Here is a 15,439-nt window from a genome sequence, read left to right as displayed (position 1 = left end):
AGAGGGAGGTGCTTCGGCATTACCCGCCTCTACCAAACCCGTGGATGGTGATAACTCAACTACTATCAAATCTCCCATTGCATCTCCTAGGGGAACTAGTGGAGGTGAGTGCTACAATCGAGTGGCTCCGCCTTTCCTATCTCCCGATATCCCGGTTCCCCATCCTCATATAAACATTAGGGGTGACCCACCTAAGTTTAATGTTAAAGACTACGATACTTGGGCATTTGAGTTTCGTTCTCATGTTCGCAGTGCCTCCAATGAACTTTGGAGAATCATCGTGGAAGGCTTCAAGCCATACAACCCCGACAAGTTGACTAGAAGAGAAGCGGTTGATAGTCAACTCAATGACACTGCCTTGCACATGATTCAAACTAGTGTGGGGACAAAAGAATTGTCTCGTGTTTGGGATTTCACCACAACCAAGGAAGCTTGGGATGGTTTGGCCGCTAGTTGCATTGGAAGTGATAGCATGAGAAGGAACAAGTACAATTATCTTCGGAATCAAGCCGAAGGATTCATGAGGCTACCGGATGAAGATCATGAAGCCATGTATGGAAGGCTTCTCACCGTTGCCGATGCCTTCCGGAATGTGGGTGCCACCCACATCAATGACTCTTGGATCAAGGATAAGTACATCGATTGCATGATGCCGTTTGAACCCATTGATGTCAAGACTCTAGTTGGGAGAGAATGCCATTCCTCTCTCACTTCTCAACAAGCCGTGCACGAGATGCAAGCCCACAAGGTGCTCGAGCAAAACTCCCGTGATTCCCGCAATCGTGCCATTGGTATGTCAAAAGGGAACAATCTTGCCTTGACGGTCAACTCCGTAGAAGAAGTGTACCCTCAAGAACAATATAGGGCATCTTGGAGTATGTCCTATCCGAAGACTTAGAACTCCACTACAATGATCACATGGCTTTCCATGCAAAGTCCTTTTGGGTTGATCCTTCCAAGGCCAAGGAAGACAACATCAAGAGAAACAACAAAAGTGGGTTCACTAGCTTTGGTCCAAGAACAAGATCATGCTACAACTGTGATGACAAGCGCCATTTCATCGCCGAATGCCCCTATGAGAATAGGGAGTCTCATAATGGAAGGCTCATTCCCAAGGACAAGAACAAAGACTCAAATGGCAGATATTCAAAAGCCCCCAACAAGAAATTCTACAACAACAAGAGCAAGAAGGGCAAGAGGCCCTCAAGAGTTGTGCTAGTGACTAGGGAAGAATATTCTTCCGATGAAGTTGAAAGTTCTAGTGATGATGAAGAAGAAAGCTCAAAGGAAGTGGCCGCCATTGTCACTACCAACATTCCCTCTTCATCTCTCTTTGAATCCCCCAATGAGAACCCTCATATCAAGAATGCACATTGCTTCATGGCAAGGTCTACCTTGGACACATCTATTGTGCTATCAACTCAAGAAGAATATACCTCCGGAGATGATGATGTTGATGACGAAGAAGATGCAACCTCTAATGGATTGGTCGCTCTTGCCTCCCTCTCCACTAACTCTTCATCACCAAGTGAATCCCCCAATGAGGTCATTCATGTGGAGGAAGAAAGTTGCCTCATGGCTAAATCCTCCGAGGTATCATCTCCTAGCCCCTCTATGCCTAACATATCAAGTGATCTGGGGGTTGATCATGCTAGTCTAAAAGTGAAACAATAAATCCTAGAGTTTGATGAATTCATTCTTAACTTACATGGTAACACTAAAAAGCATGTTTCAAATCTCATCGTTCGTATAGCTCAACTAAATGATACTCTTGAGAAAAAATGTCAAATAGAGAGAGAAGACTCTCTTGAAATCCATGCTCTTAAAAATGCTCTTGAGGAAAGTCAAGAAACTATAGCTTCTCTTGAAGAGAGGCTAGAAACTATTGAAGAGCCTCAAGATAAAATTAACAAACTCATCAAAGCTAGAGATCTTGCTAGGGCTAAGACTAAAGTGCTTAAAAAGGAAAAGGCCCAATTTGGTGTTGATCATGAGAAACTTGTGAAGGATCTAGATGAACTAGACAAAGCTCACAAAGCTTTGAAGAGTGAATACACTCTCCTATCCAAGTCTTATGAGCAACTTCAAATTAGGCTTGCTTCATATGATGTGCCTAGTTCCTCTACCCCCTCATGTGATCATGCAAATATTATTGAGGAAAATGCTAGGTTGAAGGATAAACTTGCTAAGGCCTCCTCTCCCCAAAGTAAACTTTCTTTGGATGATCTTTTGAGTAAGCAAAGATCAAACAATGGGAAGGAGGGACTTGGTTATAATGCCAAGGCAAAGAAGGCAAACAAGCAAAAGGCCAAGCCCGCACAAGAGAAGAAGAAAGTCATCACTAATGGTGAAGCTCCTAAGGGCAAAACCATTAATGATGATGATGCGGGAAATGCTAACCCTCACTATGTTCTATTTAAAGATTATTATGGTGATGTTTATGCTAAATATGTTGGCCCATATGATGGTTATGTTGCTTGGTCTATTTGGGTCCCAAAGACCCTCGTTGCTAACAAAAGAGGACCCATTGAGAAATGAGTACCTAAATCCAAGAATTGATCTCATGTAGGACTATGCCGCCGGAGGTTCAAAATGGATACTTGATAGTGGATGTACAAGTCATATGAACGGCGGCAAGAACCTCGTCAAGGAGTTGAGGCCAAATATAAATAATATCACCGTCTCCTTTGGCGATAATTCTACATCCGAGGTATTGGGTTTTGGCAAGGTTGTGGTTGCACACAACATTACTCTTGTGGATGTCATGCTTGTCAAAACCCTTGGTTACAATTTGCTTTCCGTTTCCGCCCTTGGCAAGATGGGTTTCGCCGTCTTTATTGATAAAGATATTGTGGTCCTCTTGTGGAGCAAGACTCTAAAAGTCGCTTTCATTGGGTATCGCGAACACAACTTGTATGTGGTGGACTTTTCGGGGAACACCACGACAAGTGCGATGTGCCTATTCGGAAAGGCGGATGTGGATTGGTTGTGGCATCGCCGCTTTGCCCATGTCAACATGAGAACTTTGCAAAGTCTTCACAAGGGGAACCATATTGTGGGACTAATGGAAAATGTGTCTTTTGCCAAAGATCGTGTTTGTAGGGCTTGTGTTGAAGGCAAAATGCATGACTCTCCGCATCCAAGCAAAACCATCATCTCTTCCAAGAGGATCTTGGAGCTCCTTCATGTGGATCTCTTTGGTCCCATTACTCATGCAAGTCTTGGTGCGAAGAAACATTGCTTGGTGATTGTTGATGACTACTCAAGATACACTTGGGTCTACTTTCTCAAGACGAAAGATGAGACTCAACAAATATTCATTGACTTTGCTACCGAGGTGCAACGCCAACACAACCTCCTCATTATGGCAATAAGAAGTGACAACGGCTCCGAGTTCAAGAACTATACACACAATGATTTTCTTAGTGATGAGGGGATTCGACATCAATATTCCGCTGCTTACACCCCTCAACAAAATGGTGTTGCGGAGAGGAAGAACCGGACTCTTATGGATATGGCAAGATCTATGATGGCAGAGTATAAATCCCGCTATAACTTTTGGGCCGAAGCTATCTCCACCGCTTGTCATTCTTCTAACCGGCTCTATCTCTGCAAGGGCTTGAACAAGACTCCATATGAAATACTCACCGGGAACAAGCCTAATATCTCATACTTCAGGGTGTTCGGGTGTAAGTGTTTCTACAAAATAAAAGGAGTTCGTTTATCTAAATTTTCTCCTAAAGCTTTGGAGGGTATATTTGTTAGTTACGGTGCCGAATCTCACACTTATAGAGTCTTTGATGTATCCTCCGGGATTATCATCGAATCTTGTAGTGTGAGGTTCGAAGAAAATGATGGCTCCCAAGTGGGGCAAGTTGATGTATGTGCAGGTGATGAAATACCTCAAGATGCCATAGTAAGAATGGGTGTGGGATTTTTCCGCCCCATTGAGGGACACGGTGTGGCGTCTCGGGAAGGACTATGCTCTACCACGGTGGAGCCCTCATCTTATCAACATCAACAAACCCCATCTAGTGAAGCAAATGATGCACCAACCCAAGAACAAGAACAAAACCCTCCCTCTTGTGTGCAAGATCAAGGACAAGATCAAGGACAAGATCAATCACGGATTCATGATGGATCCGATGAATATCCATTCAATATTCTCCTCTCACCGGATAATGTCCAAGATCAAGCACATGAGGATGAGCAATCTCAAGAAATTGAGGAAGCTCAAGTTGAAGGTCAAGACAGGGACCCAAATGATCAAGTTGATCAAGTGAAACCTCCAAGGCCTAGAAGAACCAAGGAGGAGATCGAGGCCCGTCGTCTAGCAAGAAGAGAAAGGAACCTTGAAATTCGTGAACACACTCATGACAAGGTCCTTGGTGATTCAATGGCAAGTGCTACCACAAGAAGGCAATTGGCTAACTTTAGCAATCATCATGCTTATATCTCCTTAGTGGAACCCAAGAAGTATTTGAAGCCCTTGAAGATTCGGATTGGTTGAAAGCTATGCACGAGGAACTCAACAACTTCAAGCGCAACAAAGTGTGGACCTTAGTAGAGAAGTCAAAGGAGTGCCGCAATGTTATAGGCACTAAATGGATATTCAAGAACAAGCAAGATGAGTTTGGAAATGTTGTGAGGAACAAGGCAAGATTGGTGGCTCAAGGTTTCTCTCAAGTTGAAGGAATTGACTTTGGAGAAACCTATGCTCCCACTACAACAGAACAGAACTTTGGTAACACAATCATGTAACACATCATAAAATGTGTTACATGTAAAATTAAAGTAACACATAATTTGTGTGCCAACAACCGATAGTAACACAAACTATATAAGATCCAAAATTGTGTTACAGAGATATCAACACTGTAACATATAAACATGTGTGGGAGAAAATGTGATACAATTGTGTTGACTTAGTAACACACATATATATGTTATCCGGAGTGTGTTACAAACTTGAGGGCGAATAACACATAATAATGTGTTCATCCATAGTGTTGCGAGCTAATTATAGTGGAAATAGAAAAATTAAAATCAATTGTATGTATATGTCACCATTAACTTACACATAGGGCTAAGCAGCGGCCGGCCAGAATCGACTGGATAGGCTCGACGGTGGATCGGAATCACCGTTGTAGAGGGGAAATGGTGGCCATCCAATGTTGCATGAAAGGCCAAGCAAGGGTGGAGCGGGATCGGGGCAATGGGACAGCGATTTCAGCTTGGCATTTGACCTTCATGTGGGGTGGCCGATTTATTTTTGGGCAACCCTTTTGTGCTGCAAATGTAGCATAAGAGGCTAAACTATGGGGATGATAAAAGAAATTGCATCACCAAATGAGGATAGGATATCTCCCAGAGAAATGGGTTTAGCCTTTCATGCCCTAAAACTCAGTTTTTGTACACCCTCTGATCCAAAATAAGAGTTGGAATTTCCCAACGCATAAACGTGTCCATGGTACCAATTGGTACGAATTTGTTTTTTCCCATTTGCCAAAGTTCTCGAAAATAATCCCGCTAAAATTTCCCTCCATTTATCTAACCCCAATCCCGATAAATTAGATCTCAAGTCTAATTTCAGATCGCCGCCGCCCTTCATCGTCCACCTGCTCCACAATCCTATCGCCCTCGTCGATACATCCAATGCTCCGCCCTTCAGCGCGCTTCACCGTGTCGCCCGTCCATCAGCGCCCTCGTCAGTGCCAGGTTGAGTCGCTGGTAGCCGTGATGTCACGTACGCAGTTTGGAACCAGATCCATCTCGGCATATCGCGCTGGTCCGTCGCCAATGGCCAGACCTAAAAAATCCGGTATGTCTACTGTACATACTACTGCAGAGGATGTGATATTTGCCGATTCTCCAATCAGGCGTATGTTTCGTGTGAAAACTGCAGAGGCGGGTATTTCCTGTTGGTCATGTATGGTTCTTTCATGTCGAGGCGTAACATGCAAACGCGTGGCAGGGCGCGCAACCAGTTGCCGGAGGCCATCGCAAGGGCTGTTACAATTGAGGGAGGTGGAAACGAGATAGCTATGAACAGCCAGAGGAAATCTACGAGAGTTGCAAAGCGGCCAACCTAGAGTCCTAGACTTCCCCGTCAATAATTTTGGTGTGGACGAAATCAACTCTGTTGCGTTGCTCTGCCCAGAGCACATCAAGGTAACCTTTTTTTTGCGAATGATCAAGGTAACCTTTTGTCTGCCTAGGTCCAATCCTTCCATTTTAAATGCAACATTCCTTACTTTTACAATGGACTAGAGATGTTTGATGAATTGTTAACTTGCCAAGTCTTCAAGTTTGTAAGGAAAAAAATCCCTCTTAAATATTTACTAACTGTTTTTGGACAGTCAACAACCAACAGCATAAAACTGAAATTTATTTAAGTTTGTTTGGATGAATCCATTATGGAACTTTGAACATTGTTCGCCCACAAAATGTTGCGCTGATTACTTACTCTACATTCCATGAGCATTGTGTGTTGTTTTACAAGATATGCCCCAATCACTTTATTTTTGGACAAGATTAACCACTGTTTTTCATATCAGCTAACTGAATGCTAAGTGTAGGTTCTGGACCAGCAGGCAGTTCTCTAATTTTCTCCTCAGCTTTAAGTGTCGTATATCAGATTTTGCTCATAGTGCAGTATGAGTTCATGCCTTATAAATCCATGCCCATCGACACTATACTGCAAATCGCACATTTGTCTCATACAAACTGGAAGCTCTTGGTTCTAGGGGCTGTAATTTATGGATTACAGACTTATAGTCCCAAAATTTTAAACTAATAAACGTTGGTGTTGTGGTGGTCTGATATACAGTTCCTTAACACTCTAACATAATGCTCATTGCTTGATTGTTGCTGCTGGTGTTGACTGCCAAAACCCACCGGCGGGCAGCGGCTTGTCAACACTGTAGAGCCGGGAAGAGCCTAGAGCTGCGGCTGGCTGAGACCCCTCCGAGCGACGGCCCGCAATGCTCTTCTGGTCACACGCGGCGATGCGAAGTGCAAGGGCGTGCCACCTGACCTATACCTGGTCAGGAAGGTGATGGGGATGCCTCGCTTAGTTTCCTGCATGGCATACACGTAAACATTAAATACGAGCCTCGATCGGCTCTCAGGTTATCCTGTGAATCGGCTCAAAGAGCCGATCCACCCATGATTCGTACGGGGTGCACGAATATATGGTGATCCTGCTTGATCAAGATAAAGCTAATGAGATCTACGACGATTTAGGGTTTTCACCGCATAATCGGATCATCCTACTCCAGGTTGGGCCTCGCGGCCACGCACGGTGATCGTAAGCCGATCCTAAACAAGGCCTAAAAACCAACATGAAGTTGATCCTCGGAACATCCTGTTTAGGACTTGCAAACGCCACCCTACGTGCCGCTGGATCCTCCCCCCCTTTGTAAGGCCTAACTATTGCAGATATTAAACTAATCCTTGCAGAACAAGGAGCAATCGTAACGGATCAGATCTACTAAATAATGATCAAGCGGGGTGCCGCCCCACACGAGACAGATGTGAGGGCGGCTAGACATGCAAGGGTTGCACTACGTAAACATGTTATACGAAGAGCTATGCTAACCCTAACACATCTATGATAACTACGTTGCTCGCCATCAAAGACGCTTCAAGATTTGAGCAACGCATGAACAACGTGGAGCTTGTGCTGCCTAGATCGCAAGATGCGATCTAGGCAGCATGTCGCTTACCTGGTAGAAACCCTCGAGACGAAGGAGTTGGCGATGCGCCGAGATTGGTTTGTTTTGGGTTGAACGTGAGTTGTTGTTTATTTCATAAACCCTAGATACATATTTATAGTCCAGGGGACTTTCTAATTTAGGCGTGCACCTAAACGTGCACAGGTTAAACTCTATCTTTTAATCTAAGATGCGATCTACTATATTACAGATACACGGGCAATCTAGCCCAAACTTTGCATAACAGGCCGATTCACGTATTTCTTCCATGTATATTCTTCAAGTCCATCTTGATCGCGGCCCACCTCTGACTCGGTCAAATTCTGGTGATAACACATGCCCCCCCCTGGTTTTGGAATTGATAATTCCAAAATCACTCTGCTTTTTCTTCGTCGGGTCATGTCGTGGCAGAACCGTCGCAGTATCCTTCATCATGATGCCTTGCCTTCTCAACTTCTCTGCGCGATTTGACACTGTAGTACCTTTTTCGTGGTAGGCGGCTTCATTGTGCGCACTGCCTCCTGACTTTTTAGGCCGAGCTCAATTCCGCGTTCATGAACCAAGAAGCCCAAGAATTAACCGGCCGTCACTCCAAATGCACACTTCTTTGGATTCATCCTTAGTCCGAATTTCCTAGTTCGGTCCCGGATGCGTCGTAAATCCTCCAAGTGTCCCTCTACGGAGACAGACTTGACCACCACGTCGTCAATGTAGATCTCAACCAGTTTGCCGATCAAATCATGAAATATGTAGTTCATGGCTCTTTGGTACATTGCACCGGCGTTCTTCAGTCCAAATGTCATGACTACATATTCAAACAAGCCACTGAACCTGGTACTCTGAATGTAGTCTTGTGTATATCTTCTGGATATTGTCAACATAAAGTAATATAACAAGTGCAATATGCAAGTATGTAGGAATCAATGCACAGTTAACACAAGTGTTTGCTTTTTTAGATAGAAGGAAATGGGTAAACTGACTCAACAATAAAAGTAGAAGAAAGGCCCTTCGCAGAGGGAAGCATGGATTGCTATATTTGTGCTAGAGCTTTTATTTTGAAAATAAGAAACAACTTTGTCAACGGTAGTAATAAAGCATATGAGTTATGTAAATTATATCCTACAAGTTACAAGCCTCATGCATAGTATACCAATAGTGCCCGCACCTTGTCCTAATTAGCTTGGATTTACATGGATTATCATAGCATAGCATACGTTTTAACCAAGTGTCACAAAGGGGTACCTCTATGCACTTTGTACAAAGGTCTAAGGAGAAAGCTCGCATTGGATTTCTCTCTTTTGATTATTCTCAACTTAGACATCCATACCGGGACAACATAGACAACAGATAGTGGACTCCTCTTTAATGCATGAGCATTCAACAACAGATAAAATTCTCATAAGAGATTGAGGTTTGTTGTCCAAACTGAAACTTCCACCATGGATCATGGCTTTAGTTAGCGGCCCAATGTTCTTCTCTAACAACATGCATACTCAAACCATTTGATCATGATAAATCACCCTTACTTCAGACAAGATGAACATGCATAGCAACTCACATGATATTCAACAAATAAATAGTTGATGGCGTCCCCAGGAACATGGTTATCGCCCAACAAGCAACTTAATAAGAAATAATATGCATAAGTACATATTCAATACCACAATAGGTTTTAAGCTATTTGTCCCATGAGCTATATATTGCAAAGATAAAGAATAGAAATTTTAAAGGTAGCACTCAAGCAATTTACTTTGGAATGGCGGAGAAATACTATGTAGTAGGTAGGTATGGTGGACACAAGTGGTATAGTGTTTGGCTCAAGGATTTTGGATGCATGAGAAGTATTCCCTCTCGATACAAGGTTTAGGCTAGCAAGGTTGTTTAAAGCAAACACAAGTATGAACCGGTACAGCAAAACTCACATAAAAGACATATTGAAAGCATTATAAGACTCTATACCGTCTTCATTATTGTACCTTTTATCATCATATCGAAGCCGATCGCTTGAACCGGCCTCCTCTTTGTCCTTGCCACCAGAGTGACTGCTCTTTTCTTTGTCTTTACCATGGCGGTATACAGAAGCTGCACTGAAGACCAACTTGGTGAAAATCCGCGTCTTGAACACGCAGCGGGTAGATCCTGTGCAATTATACTAGAGTCGATGGCTGTGCATCGGCTTTGTTTCTTAGCTCTAAAGTCGATGTCCGTGCATCGGCTGTACACCATGAGAATTTTCTTTTACTGGCCGATTTTTCTATCGGCCCCCAATATTTCACTGCACATGTATCGCACATGTTCATAGCATCTGTCTATCTGATTATGTGCCCCCCGAGCCAAATCTGTCAGGTTACTGCAGATATCGGCTCTGCAGTTATCCGCAGAACTATACCTGAACATCGGCTCTGCAGACCTGACCAATGCCGATTTCCTCGAGCTCTCAAGCCGATGTGGTCCCACCGGGCGTGCCAGAATGTGTTGACTGCCAAAACCCACCGGCGGGCAGCGGCTTGTCAACACTGTAGAGCCGGGAAGAGCCTAGAGCTGCGGCTGGCTGAGACCCCTCCGAGCGACGGCCCGCAATGCTCTTCTGGTCACACGCGGCGATGCGAAGTGCAAGGGCGTGCCACCTGACCTATACCTGGTCAGGAAGGTGATGGGGATGCCTCGCTTAGTTTCCTGCATGGCATACACGTAAACATTAAATACGAGCCTCGATCGGCTCTCAGGTTATCCTGTGAATCGGCTCAAAGAGCCGATCCACCCATGATTCGTACGGGGTGCACGAATATATGGTGATCCTGCTTGATCAAGATAAAGCTAATGAGATCTACGACGATTTAGGGTTTTCACCGCATAATCGGATCATCCTACTCCAGGTTGGGCCTCGCGGCCACGCACGGTGATCGTAAGCCGATCCTAAACAAGGCCTAAAAACCAACATGAAGTTGATCCTCGGAACATCCTGTTTAGGACTTGCAAACGCCACCCTACGTGCCGATGGATCCTCCCCCCCTTTGTAAGGCCTAACTATTGCAGATATTAAACTAATCCTTGCAGAACAAGGAGCAATCGTAACGGATCAGATCTACTAAATAATGATCAAGCGGGGTGCCGCCCCCACACCTGAGACAGATGTGAGGGCGGCTAGACATGCAAGGGTTGCACTACATAAACATGTTATACGAAGAGCTATGCTAACCCTAACACATCTATGATAACTACGTTGCTCGCCATCAAAGACGCTTCAGCACGAGCAACGCATGAACAACGTGGAGCTTGTGCTGCCTAGATCGCAAGATGCGATCTAGGCAGCATGTCGCTTACCTGGTAGAAACCCTCGAGGCGAAGGAGTTGGTGATGCGCCGAGATTGGTTTGTTTTGGGTTGAACGTGAGTTGTTGTTTATTTCATAAACCCTAGATACATATTTATAGTCCAGGGGACTTTCTAATTTAGGCGTGCACCTAACCGTGCACAGGTTAAACTCTATCTTTTAATCTAAGATGCGATCTACTATATTACAGATACACGGGCAATCTAGCCCAAACTTTGCATAACAGGCCGATTCACGTATTTCTTCCATGTATATTCTTCAAGTCCATCTTGATCACGGCCCACCTCTGACTCGGTCAAATTCTGGTGATAACAGCTGGATCTCAAAATTTAACTCGCCTTAAAGTCCCATTTCCGAGCCTTGAGCTGCTTTGTCAATGTTAGTAATATAAGTGGAGCATTCCATGGTATCTCCACTAATAAAGGTAAGCTTCAAATGTACAGCAGAAGACTTATTCTCTTCATTGGTTTGATTTATTGTTGTACTTTCAGTAAACAATACACTTTAACTTATCTTTTCCCGCTAAAATGCATGTGATAGGTTATGTCATCGTGCGGGGCTTTAGGCAGTAAGGAGTAGAAATAATTGAAGGTAGTCATATGAAAATTGGTGGGCCAACACACCAACAAGGTATGTCGTTCAAGTATTGTTATCTTTTCCTGTTGCCTTGATTTTAAAATATAACAAATGTATAACTATCACTAATCTCATCCACATGTTACTTTGTTTGCTCTTGACTACTTCACAAAATGAATTGCATTCTTCTACAGAAGTATGTAAATGGGAATGACTCAACTCTTATCATAGTGTTGGCTTCAATGCGCATAGCTGATCCTGTTGTGAAAAGTGAGGAGTTAATCATGGAAGTTAGTACCTGCAAAAAAGTTGGTGATGATTTTGCTTCAAGATCCTAGTTTCTTAGCCTTCCGCTTAACAGAATCATATTTGTGCACATTTAATCATAACTATTACGTCAAATTTTATTTTGCAGATTTGAAAAAGTACGTGGGTTCGAGTTGCGTTCGAGTTGAATTCTCCGTAGAGGCTGGATCAAGAAGACAATATTTTAAATTTGCATGTACCAATAATTGTATTTAAAATTTATGGACTGAAAAAATGTAATAGTATTTACAAATATGTCTTTCTTTAGTTCAAATTGATGCAAATGCTATGGTGTAATATTTGTAATATTTTGATCTTTTCGATTTTTGAAGGTGGTGTGCTTCAGTTTGTATGTTATCTTCATGTTGTGAGTCACTAATTTATTTTCCATTAATTTATTAATCGCGTGCAATGATTTTTATTTAAAGAATAGATATTGCATTAATGGGTTCCTATTTTTTGTCAATTAATAAAAAATAAATACATTAATTAGGTTGTGATACTAATATAATATTGATACCGATGGTGTTACGATAGTTACACAAATTTGTTACTATGTTTTGACAACCATCAATTATAGTATTAAAATATTTTAAATATTATGTTACTAATTGTGTTACTGAAGCCAAAACTAACAGTTACCAATTGTGTTACTATATGTGGGAAAATTTGTTACTGCCAATGTTTGACATCAACGAACATATTACTACGTGGGTTCCTATAGTTACAAAAACGTGCTACTAGTATATGTTGTAACACGTAGAACACATGTTACTACAACATAATTGTAACACAATATTTAGCATATAGTAGCAATTATCATGTGTGACAGTGGACGCCTGTTAGTAACACGGTCTAATGGAACACATTTAAAGATGTGTTACAACATGGCCTTGTAACACTGATTTGGCCCTGTAGTAACACAAGACTGTGTTACCAAAGCTCTTTCCTGTTGTAATGTCCCGTCGCTCGGCTTGAGTCCATCCGTATCCTTCTTGCTTATGCATCGCATCATAACTTTAAGTTACAACAAATCGATGTGAAAAGTGCATTTCTTAATGGTCCTTTGCATGAAGAGGTTTATGTTAAGCAACCCCCGGGGTTCGAGGATCTCAACTTTCCTAACCATGTCTACAAGCTTGATAAAGCACTTTATGGTCTCAAACAAGCTCCTAGAGCTTGGTACGAGCACCTTAAAGAATTGTTGGTAGACCGTGGGTTTGATGTTGGGCTAATCGACCCCACTCTTTTTACTAAGAGGGTCAATGGGGAGCTTTTCGTTTGCCAATTATATGTTGATGATATTATCTTTGGCTCTACTAACAAAGCTTTCAATGATGAATTTTCAAAGCTTATGACCGATAGGTTTGAGATGTCTATGATGGGAGAGATGAAGTTCTTCCTTGGTTTTGAGATCAAGCAATTGAGAGAAGGAACCTTCATCAATTAAGCAAAATATCTCCAAGACATGCTCAAGAGGTTCAAGATGACCGAGATGAAGGGTGTGGCCACTCCTATGGTTACCAAATGTCATCTTGCACTAGATCCCAATGGTAAAGAGGTGGATCAAAAGGTATATCGCTCCATGATTGGATCCTTGCTTTACCTTTGCGCATCTAGACCGGACATAGTGTTGAGTGTTGGTGTGTGTGCAAGGTATCAAGCTTCTCCTAAAGAGAGCCACATGATAGCTCTCAAAAGAATCTTTCGATATTTGGTTGATACCCCAAGATATGGTATTTGGTACCCCAAAGGCTCTAGTTTTATTCTCAATGGATACACCGATGCGGATTGGGCGGGGGACAAGGATGATAGGAAATCAACTTCCGGGGCATGCCAATTTCTTGGTAGGTCCTTGGTGTGTTGGTCTTCTAAGAAGCAAAATTGTATATCTCTCTCCACCGCTGAAGCCGAATATGTTGCCGCCGCAAGTGGATGCACTCAATTGTTATGGATGAGGCAAACTTTAAAGGAATACGGTGTCATTTGTGACAAAGTGCCTCTATTATGTGACAATGAAAGTGCCATCAAGATTGCCTATAATCGGGTGCAACATTCAAGAACAAAGCACATTGAGATCCGGAATCATTTCATTAGGGATCATGTTGCCCGTGGTGATATTGAGCTTATCTATGTTCCTACCAAAGATCAACTTGCCGATATATTCACGAAGCTTCTTGATGAAGCAAGGTTTTGCTATTTGAGGAATGAGCTAAATATCATTGATTCAAGGAGTATAGCTTGACCATCTTGCAAACACACCTCTATCTCAAAACTTTATTTGGTTTAGGTGTGGGCATGGAAATAGGGGGAGTGCGGTTTAAACTATTGAGCTATCCCTCCCCCCATAATGCCAACATTAAGAAATCATTCTCGTTATATCATATGTTGATATGTGAGCTTCAATGATGAGTAGTGGTTTGGACCCAAGATATATCTTCGCGGTGCCATGCCATAACACTCATATATGGTGGCCTAGGCCACCACACTCTTCTTTGTGAAGAGTTGGAGTAATTTCGATCTTAATTGTTTTTATTTGACAACTCCTTGTTCTTATGGGAAATCACTCTAGTTTGGCCTTATTTGCTCATATCTTGCAAACTTGAGTGATCATGTACCATTAACAGTTTGAACTTTCTAAACCCAAGCCTACACTCATCTATCAGCCATTTCCATCTTGCTCATATGTCATGTTTTGGTAAAAACTTGGAGTTTGAGGATTTTCAGTCGGATGATCTAGGTTGCCCCATCTTATTGGTCAATATGCATCTTATATGTGGGGTGATACTTCATTACATCACATATGGGTTTATGCAAATAACCAACAAAAGATAGGCAGGATTTCCGGTGTTCTGGAATTTTCCAGAAAACCGGAAAATCCGGCCCCAGGGCAACCCGGAAAATCCGGCCCGGCAGGATTATCCGCCCTTACTTTGGGCCGGATTATCCGGCCTGGGCTGGTTGCGAGGGGATTTAGAGAGGCCGCGGGGTGGACAGTTGCCACAGCAACCAGTTCCCCCTACGCGCCCTCTCTCTCCTCCATAGCCGCCAGAGCTCCTCCTCCTCGCCGGAGTCGCCCCGTCCGCTCCCTCTCGGAGTTTTTGGGTGGATCGGGTGCCTCTCCTCCCTAGCTATCATCTTCTCCAAGCGGCTTCCCCAATGGATGAGGGTATGACTCACAATCCCTAACCCTAGGTGTTGTGATTTGTATGTGCTATTTTCTTGGTGGAGATGGTGTCTAGTTGTTCCAAATCGTGTGTAGTATACTCCTCTTGCATGCTATAAGGCCGATCTGGTCGTAGACAAGTTTTTGATTGCAAGTTCTGCAAGATTCGCAGGGCCGGATTATCCGACCCCCGCGAAGACCGGGTTATCCGGTCAGGCTGAATTATCCGCCCCCCCCCCCCCCCCCCCCGGGGACACCGGATTATCCGGCCTGGAGCTTCATCGCCGCTGCAGTGTCGATTCAATCTATCTTGTCTAGACTTGTACCGACTTATAGTATGTTT

General features: G+C 43.2%; 1 long non-coding RNA gene across 1 annotated transcript; it reads left to right on the top strand.

Annotated features, from left to right (window-relative positions):
* The first annotated feature begins 11,362 nt into the window (after positions 1 to 11,362).
* LOC139833172 (uncharacterized) lies at positions 11,363 to 11,926 on the top strand. Its single transcript, XR_011748398.1, has 3 exons — positions 11,363 to 11,472; positions 11,589 to 11,678; positions 11,819 to 11,926. It is a non-coding gene; the product is annotated as an uncharacterized lncRNA (long non-coding RNA).
* The last annotated feature ends 3,513 nt before the right edge of the window (positions 11,927 to 15,439 follow it).

This window comes from Lolium perenne, chromosome 7 (genome assembly GCF_019359855.2).
Source record: "Lolium perenne isolate Kyuss_39 chromosome 7, Kyuss_2.0, whole genome shotgun sequence".
NCBI lineage: Eukaryota > Viridiplantae > Streptophyta > Magnoliopsida > Poales > Poaceae > Lolium > Lolium perenne.
Note: the sequence above shows the minus strand (reverse complement) of the source record. Positions and strands in the feature narration are given on the sequence as shown.